Below are 22,408 nucleotides of genomic sequence, written 5' to 3' on the forward strand. Positions count from 1 at the left end.
CTGGCCTTCTAGAGACACGTGGTCCCCCCGACAGCCAGAGCCTACTTCCAGCCAGGAACAAACCATCAGAGACCATGCAGCCATATCTCTGCCTGATGTCCAAATTACTGGTCATGGAATCGGGGCAAAGAAAGAGGCTGCTCAGCTCTGGGGTGATGGGGTAGTTTCTGTGCAACAGCAGACAGGGACTCAGGTATATTCCTCTAATTTGCATGTAGGTACTATTCGGGCTATACTTTAGCATTCTCTGTATTTCCATCTCTGTCTCTTTTTTAAAAAAATTTATTTATTTATTTTATTTTTGGCTGTGTTGAGTCTTCGTTGCTGCATGTGGGCTTTCTCTAGTTGCAGCAAGTGTGGGCTACTCTTTGTTGTGGTGTGGGCTTCTCTTGTTGAGGAGCATGGGCTCTAGGCGCGTGGGCTTCAGTAGTTGTGGCACGCGGGCTCAGTTGCTCCACGGCATGTGGGATCTTCCCGGACCAGGGCTCGAACCCGTGTCCCCTGCATTGGCAGGCGGATTCTCAACCACTGCGCCACCAGGGAAGCCCCTCTGTCTCTTTTTATTTACACAAAATGCCATGTCATCACTTAAGTGGTACCGAGAATGAAATATTTAAAAGAATGTACTTCTGATCACACTAGAAAGGCTTTTTCCTTTTTTTTTTTTTTAGTATAAAAATGATTATGATCTTTGAGTAGAAATTCATAGAATTAGTTCAAGACTCCCAAAGTTTATCAGTAAAGATCATCTCTTTCAGTGGCTGTGGATACTGGTGCAGTGGACAGAGAGACAGTCGAGCCCACGTCTTCTTGAGCCACCAGATACCATCCTCTGAGCAACTTCATAGCTTCTCCACGTAGACCTGCATGTCTGCTCATCAGTGGTAAGAGAAAAGGTAAATTCCAAATTTCATTCCTACTCATTGGTCCATTTGTCCTTTGCTCCCAAGTATCTACCGGAAAACCAGGACATGTGAACTGATCTTTGCAACAGCTTCTGGAAGTGGAATTAACAGTTATGGTGAATGTCAGAGCTGTCAAGATGCTCTGGAATCTAGCCTGTCGACTTCCTGGGAAGTTTAGAAACTGAAACTCATCTTCTCGGCAGGACCACCGGCTAGTGGACAACAGGGCCCCTGGGTGTGGGTGCCTCCTGTTGGACCTGCTGCGCTCTAACCCTCCTCCTTGCGGTGCGGCTGCCCCTTCAATCGTGTAACTCAGCCCATCACTCACGGCGAGCCGCCCTTGCTGGTGCCGGGGGAACAGGGCACTCTGCTGCCCAGATGAGTGTAGCCAACATGCTCCGACGGTCACCGGCCTCTTCCCTGTAGACCTGAGGATAGCAAAACAGCAATTCACCTTCTGAAATGTTCTTTTCCATGATACCAAGTCCTTAATGTTCACAAGTTGCCTTTTTCCTGGACACTCTTTCCTTAAGTTCATTTACAATAAGCACCCACCAAATGGGGCAGTGCTCTCTGCAAACATCACCTGCTGTGAGGTAATCCCCATAGGAGAATGTCTGTGTGAGCAGTTTACACACCCAGACAACCTGCCCGTCCACCTACTCTGCACCAACACTTAACAGGAGTAGGATTTTGATTTACAAAATCCACTGCATATACTTTAGAGAATCTCTTTCCTCCCTCTCTCTCTCTCCTTTTTTAAAAGTAATAACGACTTTGGATCCAGACTGAGGAAAGTCTGTATTCCTTTGTAGTGGTAAAAAAAAAATGGTACCTACTCTTGTTGATCTATGCAGTGTTTCCACAGCAAAAAGCAACAGAGATTCAGAAACATCATCAGATTGTCTTTCTTTATTCAAAGAACATTGAAAATTGTGTATATTTACAGACACCAAACCCTAGAAATTGGAAAGAGATAAAATTTACTGGCATATTGTTGAAAGCCAAGCATAGCTGGAATTTTTCTTTCTTCTTGCAAGCATGTAAGCATATATACAATCATAGATTTTGTTGGTGCTTCTGATTTATTCAACAGTGTTCCTGATTCCTATTCCATTACTCTTAGATGTGCATCTTGAAGACATTCATTATAAGACTTTCCTCAGATCAGAGAGATGAAAAACTGTTTCCATTTTTAGTCATTTAAAAACGACACTAAGACGTGTGCTCACTCAAAAAATGTTTAAGTCTGAGCTTGTGTTAGTTTCGCAGCTGGGGCCCATCTGACTGGAATTTGTGATTGATTGTGAAGCCGCACCTCCCTCTAAGGCACCGCTGATGCTCTTCTGTAGAGAAGGAAGAAAGTTCCCTCCCACCTCTGTCGCGTCAGTGGTGAAAGCAGCTGGCTTGGCTTTGCGGACGTGACCAACAAGAGTGTCCGACGTGCTGGTGTCTGTGATGTCAGTAGGCTAGACCATCCTGCCGAAGTGCAATGACACGAAAAAACTGAACTTAGGGAAAGAAAATGCCACGAAAGCACTAAAGATCTGAAGCAGGGGGACCTCTGGGGTCAGTGACAGGGTGGAGACAGAGAGGCACAAGGAAGCCAGCACGACACAGCTGTCCTGTCCCCAAGTAGCGAGTGCAGCGTCCCCCGTGGTGGGAAGTCTTGGGAGGGCCACACCGTGTGAAGACAGGCCCCTGGCCTGCTGAAGCCCTGGGGACGCCCAGAGAGGTGCCCTGACACTGCATGGAGTGGAGAGGGACCGGAAGACGGGTCCTCCCTGAGAGCTGGCCTCAGGACATGCTCGGTGGAGTGCCGGCAGGTGGTGATCCTGCTGAGGCCTCAGAGGCCTTTCAGGAGTAACACTGCTCTTACGTAAGTGATTTCAGAAAACAGAAAAGAAAGAAACACATCCCGACTTGTTGTATGAGACTGGCAGAACCTTGATACGAAAACCAGATAAGGACATCACCAGAAAGGAAAATCACACGATGAACATGGATGCAGAAATCCTAGACAAAATATTAGCAAACTGAAATCAGTAAAAGGAGAAGGAGAAATACCTCATTGTTAAGGTGGATGTGTTTTAGAAATAGATTATCATTAGAAAATCAATCCATAAAATTCAATGTATTGACATGTTAAATGAGAAAAATAATATGCTCACCTAAGTAGACTTGCAAAATGCATTGGATGGAGTTCAGCATGCATTCATAATTTTAAAAAAAGCACACCTCTTACTTAGCAAACTAAAAATAGACAGGGACTCCCTTAATCTGATAAAGGATAGACCTGCAGCAAACACCGTATTCAACAGTGAAATGCAGAGAATTTGCCTGAGAGGTGAACAGAGGACAGGGCTGTCAGCGAACACCACTTCTATCCAACTCTGTGTTGGATGGCTCCTCCAGAGCAATAAGGACTAAAAGAGTTAAAGTTATAAAGACTGTAAAGGAATAAATAAAATTATCATTACTCACAGATGAATGTGCACATAGAAAAACCAAAGTAAATCTATAGATAAGTTACTAGAATTAATAAGTGAGCTTTGCACTGTTTAATATACTAAAAATTGCATATTGTATTGCATTGTATTTCTTTTTCACCCCTTTTTATTTTTGAAATTTTTTTCTGAGTTTTTTAAAAATAAATTTATTTATTTTATTTATTTATTATTTTTGGCTGCGTTGGGCCTTTGTTGCTGCGTGTGGGCTTTCTCTAGTCGCAGCAAGCAGGGGCTACTCTTCATTGCAGTGTGCGGGCTTCTCATTGCCGTGGCTTCTATTGTTGCAGAGCACGGGCTCTAGCACACAGGCTCCGTAGTTGTGGCACATGGGCTTAGTTGCTCTGCGGCATGTGGGATCTTCCCAGACCAGGGCTTGAACCCGTGTCCCCTGCATTGGCAGACGGATTCTTAACCACTGTGCCATCAGGGAAGCCCTTTTTGGGTTTTTTGCATTAATTTTTTTTATTGGAGTATGATTGCTTTACAATGTTTTGTTAGTTTCTACTGTACAATGAAGTGAATCAGCTATATGTATACATATGTCCCCTCCCTCTTGGACCTACCTCCATCCCACCCATCTAGGTCATCACAGAGCACCGAGGTGAGCTTCCTGTGCTTTATAGCATGTTCTCCCTAGCTACCTATTTTACACATGGTAGTGTATATATGTCAATCCTGATCTCCCAATTCGTCCCACCCTTCCCTTCCCCTCCCTGTGTCCACATGTCCATTCTCTACATCTACATCTCTATTCCTGCCCTGCAAATAAGTTCATCTGTACCATTTTTCTAGATTCCACATATATGTGTTTATATATGATATTTGTTTTTCTCTTTTTGGCTTACTTCACTCTGTATGACAGACTCTATGTCCATCCACATCTCTACAAATGACCCAATTTCGCTCCTTTTTATGGCTGAGTAATATTCCATTGTATATATGTACCACATCTTCTTTATCCATTCGTCTGTCGATGGGCATTTAGGTTGTTTCCATGTCCTGGCAACTGTAAATAGTGCTGCAATGAACATTGAGGTACATGTGTCCTTTTGAATTATGGTTTTCTCAGGGTATATGCCCAGTAGTGGGATTGCTGGGTCATATGGTAGTTCTATTTTTAGTTTTTTAAGGAACCTCCATACTGTTCTCCATAGTGGCTGTATCAATTTACATTCCCACCAACAGTGCAAGAGGGTTCCCTTTTCTCCACACCCTCTGCAGCATTTATTGTTTGTAGATTTTTTGATCATGGTCATTCTGACTGGTGTGAGGTGATACCTCATTGTAGTTTTGATTTGCATTTCTCTAATAATTAGTGATGTTGAGCGTTTTGAGCGTCTTTTCATGTGCTTCTTGGCCATCTGTATATCTTCTTTGGTGAAATGTCGATGCATTGTATTTCTATAGTCAAGAAAGAAACAAAAAATAAACATTTGTAAAATATACCATTAAAGTAGCATCAAAAAATGTCAAACTCTCAGAAATCTAACAAAAGACCTCTACAGGCAAAATTATAAAACTTCATTGTGAGACACTGAAAGAGCCTAAAGATATGGCAAGCTAGGGAGGCCCATGAATTGGTAGATGCAACACTGTGATATAAAGTCTTCCTGGGCTTCCCTGGTGGCACAGTGGTTAAGAATCTGTCTGCCAATGCAGGGGACATGGGTTTGAGCCCTGATCTGGGAAGATCCTACATGCTGCAGAACAACTAAGCCCATGTGCCACAACTACTGAGTCTGCACTCTAGAGCCCGCAAGCCACAACTACTGAAACCTGTGTGCCTAGAGCCCGTGATCTGCAAAAAGAGAAACCACTGCAATGAGAAGCCCACGCACCGCAACGAAGAGTAGCCCCCGCTTGCCGCAACAAGAGAAAAGCCCGCGCAGCAACAAAGACCCAACGCAGCAAAAATAAATAAATAAAATAAAATAAATAAATTTATTTTTTAAAAAAAGTCTTCCCAAATTGATGAGTGTTTCCAAGTAGACTCAATAACACTTCCAACAGGTTTTCGTTCATTTTATTCTTTTAGTGTAACTGGATAAGTTGCCTCTAGAATGTAGGTGGAGTTGCAGAATGAGGTGGGAAGGTTGCTGTGTCAGTGGTGCTGGGGGACAGGTGAGCCCACCAAGCAGAAATCTGAAATGTAAATTCCAACATCTGGAACCAAACTTGGAGTCAGACTCAATGGCTTTCTTGTCCCTTGAGAATGTGTCCTATTGTCCTGGTTCTTCATGGGCTGGGTGGTTTGGGATTGTATCCTGGTCGTGTGGAAAGGAAGCTGTGCAGGTCAAAATTCTGGCATTTTTCTCCATGGGATTGTTTCCTTTGCTTGGCAGGTGTTTTCTTGGCTGGGCTGGAGCTGCAAACAGTTTCTTGGGTGGTGGTTTCAGTCCATTCAGATTTCTTGTCTTCAGTGGACTTTGAGCTGTTGCACGTATGTGAGGTTTCCCTGCAGGGAAACGGTATTGTATAAGTTTTCTTGACAAACTTAATGAGTTATCTGTTACATGCAGCTGTTAGGAGACAATGGCCTGGATGGAGAGGACCAGCCTCTCTTGAAGCTCTACAGTTTATCATTACAACCACGGGACTTCCCTGGTGGTCCAGTGGTTAAGACTTCACCTTCCAATGCAGGGGGTGAGGGTTCGATCCCTGGTCGGGGAGCTAAGATCCCACATGTCTTGTGGCCAAAAAACCAAAATATAAAACAGAAGCAGTATTGTAACAAATTCAGTGAAGACTTAAAAAAAAATGGTCCTCATCAAAAAAACTAAAAGAAAAAAGAAAAACCCTAAGGGTCCTTCCAGCTGGAGTCTCTGATTGCACAGAGGTTCACATTTCCACGTTCAATGTGAAGATGCTGTGCGGCAGCTGAAGAAGTTTAGTGAAATCCAACTTAGTGACTGTTCTGTCTAAACTTGTATTATCCTCATTCCATGAACTATTTAAAAATAGAGTAGTAAAAAAAGCCAACTAGGATCTGGAGGCCTATTAAACAATACTTTTCACTTTTCTAACAGCATTTATTTAAAGAGAAGAATATATCTTAATAGCTGTTGAACTGGTATCTTGCAGACCTCAACCTTTTCTCCTGGAATAAGTTAGGCATTTTAAGAACCTGCATTAACTCCCACAGTCCATAATCCAGAGCAAACAGAAGTGGTAATGCAGACCTTCTGCGGTGTCGACCATGTGATTTTCTTTCCTCTTCTTCTCACCACCCATTGAGTGTTGGCCTCCAGGTTCATTCCTGGATCATTGCTCTCACTCTACCTGATTTAGCAGACCAACCTCATCCTTTCCCAAGGTTTCAGTTACCATTTAGGTGCTAATTACTCTTTTTTAAATTTTTTTTAAATTTTATTTTATTTTTTGGCTGCGTTGGGTCTTCATTGCTGCGCACGGGCTTTCTCTAGTTGCGGCGAGCGGGGGCTACACTTCATTGCGGTGCGTGGGCTTCTCATTGCGGTGGCTTCTCTTGTTGCGGAGCATGGGCTCTAGGCGCGCGGGCTTCAGTAGTTGTGGCTCGCGGGCTCTAGAGCGCAGGCTCAGTAGTTGTGGCGCACGGGCTTAGTTGCTCCGCGGCATGTGGGATCTTCCCGGACCAGGGCTCGAACCCGTGTCCCCTGCATTGGCAGGCGGATTCTTAACCACTGTGCCACCAGGGAAGCCGGTGCTAATTACTCTTAAATCTTTATCTCTAGTTCTATGTATCCTTCTAGCGCTGGACTTAGGTATCCAACAACCTACTGAAAATTTCAGTTTCTCAAACTCTACGTGCTTCATATTTAACTTATCATCTTCTCTCACAAACTGCTTCTCCTCCTTTCTCTGGATCTTGGTGATTAGCACCACTGGTTGTCACAGGAGGGACCATAGTGATGCAGTATGGTTGGCATCAGGGCTTTAAATTTAGTTTGAAAACCAACTAAGGGAATCAGGACCAGAAAGAGCCAGAGGGTGAGTGAAAATCATGAGAGGTTCAGGATTGGTGCAGGAAAATGACTTCTGCCATCAAATCTGATGAGCAGGGACAGGGCTGAAACTGGGAAATAGAGTCAAGAGTCAGGTCAGTCAGAGGTATGGAGGAAGTGACTTTAGTAGGATGAAAGAGAGAGTGAGGTTGGAAGGGCACCAGTGCTGCGGTGTGGGCATCTTGCCCTCTGGGCTGTTGGCTGCATAGTGACAGCCACACCATGACACTTCCCTGAACACGCTGTGCTCTCTCACTCCTCTTGCTTTTGTACTTGCTGCTTACATTTCCTGATGTGCCCACATTTTTGTCTTTGTCTGAACTTTTCTTCTAATTGTTCAAGACTCAGCTGAAGTATCTTCTGTGTGAAACCTTACCTCAAACTCTAGACAGAGTCACTCTCTGCTCTGTGTCCATCTCGTACATAGCTGTTTTTCTGCAGTCCCCACGTTTTTGACGTCTGTTTATGTTTTTCTTTTACTTTACTTTTATTTTAATAAAAGTAATATGTAAAAATATTTTGAAGTTAAACAGTGGTTTCTGATTTCCAGAAACAGCAGACTGGATTAGTCAGATTAACTCTCCATCTAAAGACAATGAAAAGTATTATATAACATAGCTTTATACAATAAAAAATACCTTTCAAAGTATCAGAAATCTGAAAAGACAGTAGGAACTCCAAATTATTGTATGAGAGTCTGTAAAGAGAGTTATAAGCATACAAATATACTGCACGTGAGAGTATACATGCTCATCAAACGTGCTCATGCCCTGAGGGCATTTCCTACAGGACCGGAGAGTTTTGGCTCTACATCCACAAAAGAGAAGAGGAACAGGGGCTTCCCTGGTGGCACAGTGGTTAAGAATCCACCTGCCAATGCAGGGGACATGGGTTCGAGCCCTGGTCCAAGAAGGTCCCACATGTTGTGGAGCAACTAAGCCCATGCACCACAACTACTGAGCCCGCATGCCACAGCTACTGAAGCCCGTGCGCCTAGAGCCCATGCTCCACATCAAGAGAAGCCACCGCAATGAGAAGCCCGTGGCAATGAAGAGTAGCCCCTGCTTGCCGCCAGTGGAGAAAGCCCATGCGCAGCAACGAAGACCCAACACAGCTAAAAGTAAATAAATAAAATAAATTAAATTAAAAAATAAAAAGAGAAGAGGAACAGAAGTCAATCCCAGTATCTGAGGTCTTAAAGGAGACAGTCCTGACATTAAGCTGGTTCCTGGAAAGGGAATCACACTGAGAGTAAGGGTGAATCATACCTAAATCCACCCTCTACCCCAACCATGGGAGGTTTTAAAGAAAGCTGCCTTGGAAAAAAAAACAGAACAGGAGAAAAAAAAGAAAAAAATTCCAGAGATTTTGGGACAACAGATCAACTCTTACAAAGATTTGCACGTGGGTACACACAATCTAGAACTCAGAGGCCAAGGAAGATCAAGCTATGGAATTGGTTTGAGATGGTTGCACCTGTTAATATGCCCTAACATTTTTAGAAAGGAATACAAATGCTCTCTGAAGGAGGGCATATCCATCCTAGACTTTGGGTAACCAACAAGTTCAAGTAATTTTCAAGGACAGTGACAAGCAGGAAGTCAGAGATAACAAGGCAACAAAGTGAAAGTGGTGGAGGTTGGTAGGGAGACAACATGAATGAGAATTAAGAGAACACAAAAATAACAGAAACATAACTGTACAGATGTCAAAGAATGAAATTATCAAACACACATTTTGAAACAACTAAATATATCATGTTTAAAGAAATAAATTGAAAACTGGAAATATATCCAGGAACCATGAAACTATGAAAACAGAACTTCCAGAAATAAATACAGTAACCAAAATTTAAAACTCAATGGGTATCTTATAAGACAAAGAGAAAACTTTCAAATCAGCTAAAGAAAATGGACAGATCACCTTCAAATGATTGACAGTTACTCACATCTGGATTCTCAATTGCAACATTCAAAGCAGAAAACAGTTTACTGATATCTTCACCTTCCAACCTAGAATTCTATATTTAATGAATCTGTATTTCATGAATGAGAGTGGAGTAAAGGAATTATCACAAGTAAAAGCTGAAATAATCACCAATGAATTTCTCACTATAGGGAATTCTAAAGGAGATACTCAGGCAGAAGATAAGTGATCCCAAATGCAAGTTCCGAGATACAAAAATAGAATAACAAAGAGAGAAATGAACAAACAGGTAAATGTAAATGAACATTGACTGAATGCAATGTTAATAATAATATTTAGTGGGGCCTAAAAAGGAGAGATAAATTATGGGGTATAAATGGAGTTAAAGTGTTCTAAAATCCTTGTATTATCCAAGAAAATAATAAAGTTTTTATTTTATTTTTTTTGATAATCTAATCATTGGTGCTGTAATTTCTAGAGTAAGATAATTAGAATGCATCACTTCCAAACTAATAGAGGGAAAAACTGAATAATAAGGAATTCTTAGCCAATCAAAACACTACAGAAAAGGAGAGAAAAAATAGAAGACGTGGAACAAGTAGAAATCACAAAATAAGATGGCAGATTTTAAAATATTATCTTAATAATTACATTAAACATAATTCAATTCTATGCTTTAAAAAAAGACAAATAGTGCTATACTGGATTTTTTTTTAATTTTTATTTATTTGTTTATTTATTTATGGCTGTGTTGGGTCTTCGTTTCTGTGGGAGGGCTTTCTCTGGTTGCGGCAAGTGGGGGCCACTCTTCATCGCGGTGCGCGGGCCTCTCACTATCGCGGCCTCTCTTGTTGCGGAGCACAGGCTCCAGACGCACAGGCTCAGTAATTGTGGCTCACAGGCCTAGCCGCTCCGCGGCATGTGGGATCTTCCCAGACCAGGGCTCGAACCCGTGTCCCCTGCACTGGCAGGCGGATTCTCAACCACTGCGCCACCAGGGAAGCCCTACACTGGATTTTTAAAAATTGAACTCTGTATATCACGAGAATAAAGGGAGAATAATAGTAAAAGGATGGAAAAATATGTCATTTGTATTTGCAAAGATATTTGGTATAAATAGATTAATACCAGACAAAATAGATTGTATCAGGCAAAAAGCATTGTGAGAGATAAAGAAGGATACTTCATGATGATAAAAATTTAGATAGGATTATCTAAATTTGTAGGTATCTCATAAAAATATATAAAGCAAAAATTTGGTAGAGCTATAAGGAGAAATAGACAAATTCACAATTATAGAGGGAAATTTTATTCTTCTTAGGGATTGATAGATACCATGAGACCAAATAAATAAATAAATAACCTGTTGGTTAAGATACAAAAGACTGAACAATGTGATAAACAAACTAGATTTATGGCATCTATTGAACATTATAACCAACCACAAACCCCCTCATATTATTTAAAAACACGCACAAATAATTTACAAATAATGAAAAAAGGCAAGAATTAAAACATTTCAAAGGATTGAAAGAATCTTCAAATATTTTCTGGTCATAACATTAGGGAGAAATCAATAACAAAGAGTAGGTAGAAATTCGCATGTCTTTGGGAATGAGGAGCAACATTCTAAAGTCATATGTCAAGTAAGAAATTATAATGAAAATTAAATTTTGAACTGAATAATGAAAATGCTACATATTACAACTATAGATGAAGTCAAATAGAGAAAAATTTATAGGTTTGTATCCACATGTTAGAAAAGAAGAAAGGTTGAAAATTAATGAGGTTAGTATGCATCAAAAAAATTTAAAAAGCAACTACAAAATTAACACCAAAAAAGGAAGAATAAAGTAAATACTAAAGATAGAAGCAGGAATTAAATGAAACAAAAACAAACATACAGTAGGAAGGCTCTAGATGGCTAAAAGTTAGTTCTTTCATAAAACCAATAAAGTTGATAAAACCTCTTGTGAAATTCATCAAAAATAGAGAAGGTACAAATAAACAATACTGGAGTAAGAAAGAGAATATAACTACAGATGCCGACATCTTAGAAAGGAGATGTTATTATCAACTTTATACCAATACATTTGAAAATATAGATGAAGAAGATGAATTTTAGGGGAAGGATACCAAGACTGACTGGAGAAGAAACAGAAAACTGCAACAGTCCCAAATCTTTAAAGAATTAAATCAGTAGTACGTGTGTGACCTGAAAGGAAAGCCCCAGGCCAGCTGGCTTCACTAGGTAGTTATTCCAGACATTCAAGGAAGAAACAGTTTCATTCTTACCACACACCTCCAGACAACAAAAGAAGAAGAAACCCTTATTTTATGATAGAGCAAAACTTGAGACCAAGGACAAATAGGTAAGGAATATTTCCAGGCTAATTTCACTCATGGACATAGATGTAAAATTTTTCAAAATGTAGTAAAGCCCCATCACAATACGATAATGAGATTCAAATAAAATCAGTTGTGTAAACACAGGTCCCATGATTGTGAAGTTCATGAGTGACCACATCAGACTTGCACACATGCCTCAGCCCCTGATGTTGTTTTATGTGTGTGCTGGGGGGGTTCATATTTTTCCTTTATTTTTTAAAATATTTTTTTGATGTAGACCATTTTTAAAGTCTTTATTGAATTTGTTACAATATTGCTTCTTTTTTTTATGTTTTGGTTTTTTGGCCATGAGGCATGTGGGATCCTAGCTCCCCAACCAGGTATCAAACCCCCACACCCTGCATTGGAAGGCGAAGTCCCAACCACTGGACCACCCGGGATGACCCCCCTTTTTTTGGCTTTTATTTTTCCCCCTTCATCTTTGTTTCTGGTTTTTGTTTGTCAAATTTTGGCTTCAATATCAGTGGAGAAATTTTTCATTTTTGTGGTGACTGGGCTGTCAAAGACACTGACATAGATCTCAGAAACCCACTGATTAGGCTGGAAGAATACTGGGGATGCAGGGACCTGCCCTCTTCTCCTCTATCTCCCAGGAAATAAATGATTACCTGCAGCTGCCCTAGCCCCCTACACAACCCCTGAGGAGGTTAAGAACTTTAATCAGCCTCTGTTTGAGAAAAGGAAGGAAAATTGCCAATGTATTACTCTCAATTTCAGATTATTTTGGGGAAAATATTGATGAGTTTTATCTAAAACTAATTCAGCAGTAAAAAGGATAATACATTTTGACTAAGTCAGATTCATTCAAGGAATGCAAGGTTGGTTTAACATTTTAAAAAAATCAGTTAATTATTTTCCATATTAGCCACCTAATACAGGAAAAATTATATGATCATCCCAGTAGGTGCAAGAAAAACACTTGATAAAATTCAGTATCAGATTAAAAACTGAGTAAACTAGGGCTTTCTTAATCAGATAAAGAGAAGGTGCAAAAATCTACAATAAACACCATATTTAACAAATGTTTTTAAAAAGTGTGAAAAATTTTCGTTTGAGATGATGAACAAGAAAAGGACACCTCCTATCACCACTATCAGCACTGTTGCTCAATACTGAACAGGAGGTCCTGGATGTACAATATGACAAGAAAAACATCAAGACTAGTAACTTTAGAAAAGCAGAAACCAAGCTATAATTGTTTTCAGATAAAATGATTCTATATGTATTAAATAAAACATTTTTACATATAAAATATTAGAACTAATAAAAAAGTTTATGGCAGGGTCACCAAAAAATGAAATCAGTATAAAAATTCCATTATATTTCTATAGAAGAGCAACAAATAGAAAATGTTAATTTTAAAATATACTACTTACAGAGCATCCAAAAATAGCAACTAGGATAAATATAAAAGAATGATGTGAAAGACTTTTATGAGGAAAATTATACAACTTTACTGAAAGACATTATGTGTAAATGGAGAAATAGACCATGTTTACAGAATGGAAGATTCAAAATGCAGAGGTTATTCATCTCTGAATTGATCTCTGTATTCAGTGCACTCCCACTCCAAATCCCAATAGGTATTTTGGGAAAATGACATGTGACAACATAATTCAAAATGTGAAACAATTCCAGGGAGAAAAATAGCTGAGGCAGTGAAGAAGAAAGAGGAGAAGGAAGGATAGGAGGGAAGAGGTCAAAGAGGGAATGAGAAACCTCAGTTTGTCAAGTGTTCAGATATTGTAAAGCTATGTTCATCAATACCATGCTGTATTGGTGCAGAAATAGACAAACAGACAAGTGAAATATACAGCCTGTATGTGCGTAGTCATATTCGGCATAGGGAGCAATTCAGAGCAGTGGGGGGGAAAGTTTCACTTATGTTCACCAAGATATCATATATGAGAATATATCAGATATATATCAGATATAATCATATAATACTAAATTATATTATTGTATTTTCCCCATAATAACCCAAGTCTGGAAATAACTCAAATGTCCATCAACAGTGGAATGGTAGAATGGATCAATAAACTCTGATATAGTCATTCAAAAAATATTTACTTAGAACCAAAAAAAAGTTCACATGAAACAATATGAATGAATCTATAAACCTAAAGCTGAATGAATAAAAAATAAAACAAAAATTATACTTACAGTATAATGCTAATTATATAAAGTTCAAAAGTAAGCAAAATTAAAATATATTTTATAGGGATGCATTCAAGGGTGCTTAAGAAAAGCAAGGCTAGAATTACCGTAAAAGACAGGAGGATGGTCTGCCTTGGTGGGAATGAGTGTATTGTAGTCAGAAAGGACCTTTGGGCTATAAATAATGTTCAATTCCTTGACTTGGTTCATGGTTACTTGGCCTTATAACTGTTTGTTATGCACCTTTTGTATATTATATTTTGCAATAGAAATGTTTAAAATTAGAAAAATTAGTCAGAAAGGACCTTTGGGCTATAAATAATGTTCAATTCCTTGACTTGGTTCATGGTTACTTGGCCTTATAACTGTTTGTTATGCACCTTTTGTATATTATATTTTGCAATAGAAATGTTTAAAATTAGAAAAATTAGACTTCCAATGAAAATTAATTTTCTGGCATAGTTGAGAGTTAGTTGGCTTTCTACATATTTGTCAAATGCTGAAACATTTATGCACATTCCTGTATATGTTATCTTTCACAATAAAAGTATATCCTTGTATAATTAGGCTTCTAGTGAAAAACAGCAGTCGTCAGACCTAGCCCATCTTACTACCTAGAGGCAAACACGGTCAGGTTTTCTGGTGTTTCTTTTGGTGTTTACCTCTATATTTCTAAATATAAGCTTATAGTTCTGTATCTTTAATTTTCATCTTTAGATACTACTTATTGGCTGTCTACATGGTAAGATGTGGACATGGATTACTTATCTACCATTTTCTCTCTAGGCTCACACACACGTTTCTTATTTTCTTCCTCCCCAACTATATTGTTTTTCATTTATGTCAATAACCAGAATTTACCTTATTATGACTATGTAAATATCATTCATCACCAAAATAATTCAACTCCAAACTCCTCTCAGTGTGTTCATTCTATTAGTTTCATTTTTTTTCTTAGAGACATCCCCCAGAAGTCCTCATTTTTCTCCAATTTGGGCTGCTCTTTACATTATCATGCTTATGAAATAGTTTTCAGAGACTTCTACTACCAGCCATGAGAGAGTAAATGCTCTCCATTGCCAACAACTACAGTACTGGACAATACATGGTATGATTCTTTTCAGGCTTTGAAAAATGAGCATTACAGGAGAAGAGACACCCCTGAGGAGAGCACAATGTTGCCCCATGGCTGTTCTGCCCATCAACCTGGAGGTGGTCTCTCTGAACTGAGCGGGAAGATGCTGAAGTTCAGATCTTTGAAGTGGTTGGAATTTGTTTGGCAGGGTTTCTGAGGAATGAATGCTTCACAGAGAAGTGCTCCAAGAAGTCTGCATGGGGATTCTTTGTGAGTCCTTAGCTTAAGACTGGGGTGCACAGGCAAAGGGCGAAAATCCATGAGGCTTAATAGAGATCATCTGCAGGCTGAGAGCAAAACGGTGACAGCAGACAGCACGCGGTTCTGGGAGACATTCACGCACCGGCCGAGGCAGTGGAGAGACCTCACTGAAAAGTTTGGAACAGAACTGAGATTCCGGAAAGGCCAAAATGTAAGAGTAAGCTTCACACTCTACAGTATGGGACACTTCCTAAACATGAGTTCTAAACCAAAGTAGGCCCACTCCAAGAAGGAATAAAACCAAGGCTGACAAGACCATAAGTAGGTACCAGTGATTTCGCTGTCTGCCTGAATAAACTGAACACCTATAAAGGAAGAAGACATGACTTTCTCTCTCTCCAACACATCATACACAATGTCCAGCATACAATAAAAAAATTACTGCATATGCAAAGAAATGGGAAAATAGGAGCCATAGCTAAGAGAATATGCAGTTTTTGGAAACTCATTCTTGGTTTCCCAGATGTTAGAATTAGCAAGCTAGAAGTTTCAAGCAGCAAACACAAATGTACATGTTTATAACAGCTATTTGAATAAATGGCCATGATGAGTGAACAAATGGGGACTCTCACAGAGAAATGTAAATTATAAAAAAAAAAAAAGAACCAGAGGGAAATTAGAAAAGTGTAATATATGAAATGAAAAAGTAATAAGATGAGCTTAACAGTGGACTGCACGAGTTAGAAGGAAGTGTCAATGAGCAGTTCAATCTGAAAAACAGAAAGAAAAAACATTGGGAAAAAAAAAAGAAACATGGACAGAGTCACATTGACCTGCAGGACCCTATCAATCCGTACAACGTTAAGTGCAGAGGAACCCAGGAGAAGAGGACAGCAAGAAGGAGCAGGAACAATATGTTGGAAGAATAGCTGAGAATTACCCAAATTGTGTGAAAAGTATAAACTTATAGGTCAAAAAACTCAGCAAACTCTATGCAGGATGAATACAAGGAAAACAAGGCACATCATGGTCAAAATGTTGAAACCTAAGATAAAGGTCTTGAAAGCAGCCAGAGGAAAATGACAATTATATGCAAGTGAGTGATGATAGGAATTATGGCTGATTTCTCATCGGAAGCAGTGGAGGCCAGAAGACAATAGAACAAGATTGTGAAATGCCAAAAGAAAAAAGCTGTCAACCCAAGATTCTAACTCCAGCAGATTTTCGAACATCATTCAAAATTGAAGATGCAGTGAAGATAATTTGTTGCCAGCATTATCACACTATATGAATTCTAAAGGAAGTTCTTCATGACCCTAGATAGAAATTCAGATCTGCAACAATAAATAAAGAGCATCAAAACTGGTAAATAGAAAAAACTACACACCTTTTAATTTTCTTCTCTTAAGAAGACATATAACTGGCAAAGCAAATATTGTCCCACTGCTTTGTGGCATTTGTAGTATATGTATATGTAATATGTGTATATGACAATAATACACAAAACAATGCAAAGATGTACAGGAAAGTGTCCATGAAGGAGTTCAAACAGAATACTAAGAAAATATTTGATTCATCCAAAATAAATCAGGAAAGGAGGAACAAAGGAACGAAAGACAGAAAACTAATTGCAAAATGATCGATCAAGTCCAACTGCACTAACATTCTGTTACAAGCAGATATTGCCCACACTTCATCCTTACGGTGTACTATGAACCTGGATCCTTTCTTTTTGTTTTTCCTAAAAATAACTGCCTTATTTCTTCTATCAGATTAGCTTTTTGGAGTAACCATTGGTAATTTTCCCCATCCCTTACAATAGTCTCTCACTAAAATTTTATGCAAGATCATCACTAAAATTTTATGCAAGATCAATCACAGCAATTAATCTATCAATTCCATTTTTAACTTTTTTCACTTTTTTGCAGGGAAGACATCTCCACAAATCTTGTGTTTCCTCCATGTGGCGTGGCTCTGTTCGTGTAACGTTCCTAGGCTTCCTGTATTTATAAACAGAAACACACACAGGTGGACACACATGTGCACACATGCATGCACACACTCTGCGCCAGAGAGCGAAGTATCTTACCTGACTGGTGAGAATGAAGAAGACACAGCACAGCCCGGATGCTGGCTTCTGTTCCTCTTGTGGGTGAGCTCTGTGTGGAGGACACACATTGCATGCTGGTCAGCAAGGGCGGACTCTGCCTGCAGGAGGAGCCTGCCAGCCCCAGGTGGCTATAGGAGGACATTTCCAGGGCCCAGTACTGGGGAGCCCGTTTGCCTGCAGGTGTAAGGCACATTCACCAGCAACAGTGTTATTATAATAAAAGTGAATATTTGGTCTCCTAAAAGATTATAGAATCAGAGGCCCTATCAGAACAGGTGTTCATCTACTAATGTGATTTAAGACATGCTGATATTAAAATGAAACTATTTTAGGTGACAAAGAAAAGTAGCTTATCAGTCAACTGAGTCAATTACTGAGTGCTACCCATTTCTCTTGTGCTGGACATAAAGCTAATCTCTTTCATAATCATCTTTTATTGCTTTTGTTTTAGTTTAGTATTTTTTGTTATTCAAAAAAAAATTGAAGTTGTATATATATCCGTGCGACTAATGATTTCTTCTGCTGCTTCAATCCCAGTTCATGATTCTGGTCTGCTCGTTTCATAATTTTCTCTTTAGTACTTAGTCCTTTGTAATTTCTTGGTGTTTGATTTCTTGGTAAGTTTTTATCTAGATTGGTTTTTTTCCCATATCAACAGCTATTATGTTCAGTTGAGTTGTGTCCCTCAAAAGAAGGTATGTTGACGTCCTGGCCCCCAGTTCCTCAGAACGTGGCTTCATTTGGAAATAAGTTCTTTGCAGAGTCAACCAAGTGAAGGTGAGGTCACGAGGGTGGCCCTGATCTAGTGATTGGTGTCGTTATTAAGTGGGAAATTTGGAGACAGACACAGACGGAAGATGATGTACAGAGGCCAGTGTGACAACAGAATCAGAGCCTGCAGTGATGCAGGACAAGCCAAGAACCGCCAGGCACCAGGAAGAGGCAAGGAGGGGTGCGTCCCCAGCCGACACCCTGATTTCAGACTTCCAGCCTCCAAATATTGAGACAGCATGTTTCTCTGGCTTAAAGCCTCCCAGTTTGTGCCATGTTGTTACAGCAGCCCTAGGAATCCAAGGTCTAATTTCCACAGCACCATTTCAAAGTACCATTTTGCTTCCCTATTTTTATAATTTGTATCTGGTTTATTATATCTTAAAAATTATTAGTTTTCATTTGCCTGTATTTGTGTTTTGTTCCATGAGTCCTCTTTCCTGTTTTAACACTGTTCTTCTTCCTTGAATGTATGTTCCTTGAAACATGAACTTGTCTGTGTGTGCACCTTCCTCCTTCCTCGCTTGCAGCCTCCGTCTCTTTCTCGTACTCTTCCTCTGCTCATTATCTTTCTCTTTCCATCTTCAATCTTTCTTGTGCTTAAGAGGATTTTCCTCTAGTTTTGTGGGGAATTGGGGTCAGAGAGAAAAGAACGCGTTGCATCTGAACAAGAGCAGCGCAGCTCTTGTCGGACACAGCTTCCACAGTTAGAGATCAAAGCCACACCTGAAGATTTAGTGAATTTTTCTAACTTAACTTCCTCATTCTTTACCTTCTTCAGAAACACACTGCCCATGTGGCACTCACTAAATTCCTCTTTGTTCTACTGTGACTTGCAACCATATCCTCTTCTTCCCAAGGTCTGAGACCACTGCGAGAATTTGTGGAGCCCTTGGGGAGGTTGCCTGCTTGCATAGAGAGGCTGCTACGAGGGACCACAGGTTTGGGGAGTCAGGTGGGTGAGAGAGCCACCCCAGCCCCTGCCCCTGCCAGCCTGGGTGTTTGGAGGTGGCTGGGGGCAAACATTTGGTCTAGAACTTAGTCAGATTCTCAAGAGGGCTGAGGCCTCCTTGCTGCTGTTGTGTGAGGGCTGAGCAGTGAGGCTTTCCCTGTTCACGTGTCGAGAACTGGGGGCTCTGAGGGGCTCCCAGCTGGGGCCAGGGTGGCGGGCTGAGAGAGACTCAAAGGAGACAGATCTCAGGAACCTGTCCAGAGTGCGTGACACCCCAGGGTCCCGTTCCCCTCCACCTGGGGTCTTCCCATGCCGATGCCCGAGGTCAACGAGGTGGGGAAATGCCAGCTGCACAACATCTGGGAAGGGAATTGGGGCAGCTGGACGTGCACCTGCTGGCGAGAGGCCTGCCTGTGCTTTGAAGGCTGAGGGAACTCGAGGTACAGCTGGGCAAGGTGCTTGGGAATCAGATCTCTGGAAGATATGGGATACTTCGTAAACTCTGTCAGGTGTTCCAGACCAGGACAGCCTGTGGAGACAGCTCCCACCTGCTCTGTTCACACCTGTGTCTCACTTGGCCCCGAGCCGGCCGGACAGTAAGTTCCTGGAAGTATGAGCAGCATCGTACATGGTGCCCGGCAGGGGCTTCATGCCCGTCGCTTTGTAAAACTTTCCATGAATGACGGGCATCGTCTGAAATCCTTCATGACCCCATGCAAAGCAAATACAGTCATTTTGTATGATTCTTTGTCTTATTAAAAAAAAAAAACCCAAAGAATATTAACATACAGAATAAACCCAAAATACTCAATCACCCAAATCCAATTTTCCCCCCTGAGACTCTCCAGGTTCCTGACTTTCTATCATCTGTCCACCCAGACCGGCTTCAGGGTGGATGTAGCCACTATGGCTGAATCAGTGGTAACCCAAATGTCTGCCCCACAGATGTGCAGGAGGGGACACGGTGCCGACCTGGAGCCCTTTACAGGCTGGGTGTACCAGCCCTTCGGGGCTGTAAGTGTTGGTGCTAATGGATCACAGCTACTCACTTTCCTGATGGGATAAACTGTTGGTGGGTCCCCAGTGGGGGCCAGCGACTGAGTGACACAGCTGTACAAAGGCTGGCCACCAGTTCTGTGGTGCCCCTGCCCCATCCATCTGTGGACTGGGCCACTGAGGCCTGTTCTTTCCCTCCTGACCTGATGTGCTCACTCCCCAAAGGCTCCATTTTTAAGAGGATGCCCTCAATAAAGCATGTGCCCTGAACCCTCGTCTCAGGCTCTGCTTCTCAGGAACCCACCCTGCATCACCCGGTCCATTTACACAACTGTGAACATTGCAAGGAGCTGAAGCCCCAGTCCCGACTAAGGAAAAACCTCCCGGTAACTGGGATCTGGCTGTGCTGGGATGGTCCATCCTCTCCTGTTCTGCCCTGTCCCACAGTCAAAGCATGAGGTTTGTCTTCTGATTCAGGGGAGGGTGCCGACTGGGATGCCGAGGCCCTGGAGTCGTTGGGACCTTCTCAGACCAGCTTGTGGTCAGTGGTGGACAGTGTCAACGGCTCAATCTTTATTTTTATTTACTTTCATTGAGTGTGTGTGTGAGCTCACACAGACTGACTGAAAAGCACTGCTTTTAATTAACTTCACAACAAGATTCTGCATTTTACACAATTAAATTTTTTAGACTCCACTTATGAACCTCGTGGTGGAGTTTTTCTTGGCAGAGCAGATGCCCTTCAGGAATGTGCCTGACTCTCTCTCTCTCTATGTATCAATATATGTTTTCATTTTGAAGGGATGAGGTCAATTTTATAACTTTCTTTTATGATGCTATTCCACTTTGTGGATTTTTGATGGCAAAATTTTAGTCCTCAACCACTCCCTTCTTTTCTACTTCAAAAGCTTATGTTTTAACATCCAATAAAGTCTTATATCTTAGAATATTTGGTAAAATATTTTTAAAAAACCTATGTGTCACTTGTCTCAGCCATTAATTGATATGAGTTCTGGGAATGACAATTAATTTTAACATTACCTTAATTAAGCCAGAGTGTAGTCAATAATTGGCAAAGGAAATATACTGTAAAAATATGATGCAATCTAAGACCAAACAGGAGTAATTTTTGGCTAATTTGTTGTTTTGTGCTATTCACATCACCATTAGCATGAGTGATTAGAATTCACTAAAATGATCAGAAGTAATTACATTATTGATAATTGTGTATTGATTTGTAATTACATTTACAAGGAGACAGACTATTTGTCCAAGATAAATTTCACACACTTGTTTTTCCATCAAGACACCTTTGACTCACAGTTGAATTCTCAGCACTTCCAGTAATGGTCTGGAAAATTAGATTAATTTTGCCGTGGAATTCTGTGGGATTACTTCTTTTTTTATATATAAATTTATTTATTTTATTTTTGGCTGCGTTGGGTCTTTGTTGCTGCACGTGGGCTTTCTCTAGTTGCGGTGAGTCGGGGCTACTCTTTGTTGCGGTGTGCAGGCTTCTCACTGCGGCGGCTTCTCTTGTTGCTGAGCACAGACTCTAGGAGCGTGGGCTTCAGTAGTTGTGGCTCGCGGGCTCTAGGAGCGTGGGCTTCAGTAGTTGTGGCTCGCGGGCTCTAGAGCGTGGGCTCAGTGGTTGTGGCGCATGGGCTTAGTTGCTCCGCGGCATGTGGGATCTTCGCGGACCAGGTCTCGAACCCATGTCCCTGCGTTGGCAGGCACTGCGCCACCAGGGACACCCTCTGTGGGATTACTTCTTACTCCTCTTTTGTGGGTACACTTGTTCTTAGGTGAATAGGTTGGATAGCTCTTACTTCTAGAGGAAGACAGTAGCCATAACAGAAATGCAAACACACGTGTGGTTCAGTGAATTCAGTCACATACACATTGTTTAGTTAATTCTATAGTGATGTGAAAAAAAGTCACAAAAACGTTAACGATCTCTTTCAGGCATAGAGTAGTTTCATTCAAGGGTTCACGCTGCTTTCTAAGTACTAATTCATTAAACCCAAACTTTCGTGTCACATTACTCACTTTTGCACTTTCTTTTTTTTTTTTAACCCAGATTTATAGAATTGCCATTACATGATGCTTTTTTTTTAAATTTAATTTAATTTAATTTATTTATTTTTGTCTGTGTTGGGTCTTCGTTTCTGTGCAAGGGCTTTCTCTAGTTGCGGCAAGCGGGGGCCACTCTTCATTGCGGTGCGCAGGCCTTACACTATTGCGGCCTCTCTTGTTGCGGAGCACAGGCTCCAGATGCGCAGGCTCGGTAATTGTGGCTCGCGGGTCCAGTTGCTCTGTGGCATGTGGGATCTTCCCAGACCAGGGCTCGAACCCA

This window comes from Balaenoptera acutorostrata, chromosome 3 (genome assembly GCF_949987535.1).
Source record: "Balaenoptera acutorostrata chromosome 3, mBalAcu1.1, whole genome shotgun sequence".
NCBI lineage: Eukaryota > Metazoa > Chordata > Mammalia > Artiodactyla > Balaenopteridae > Balaenoptera > Balaenoptera acutorostrata.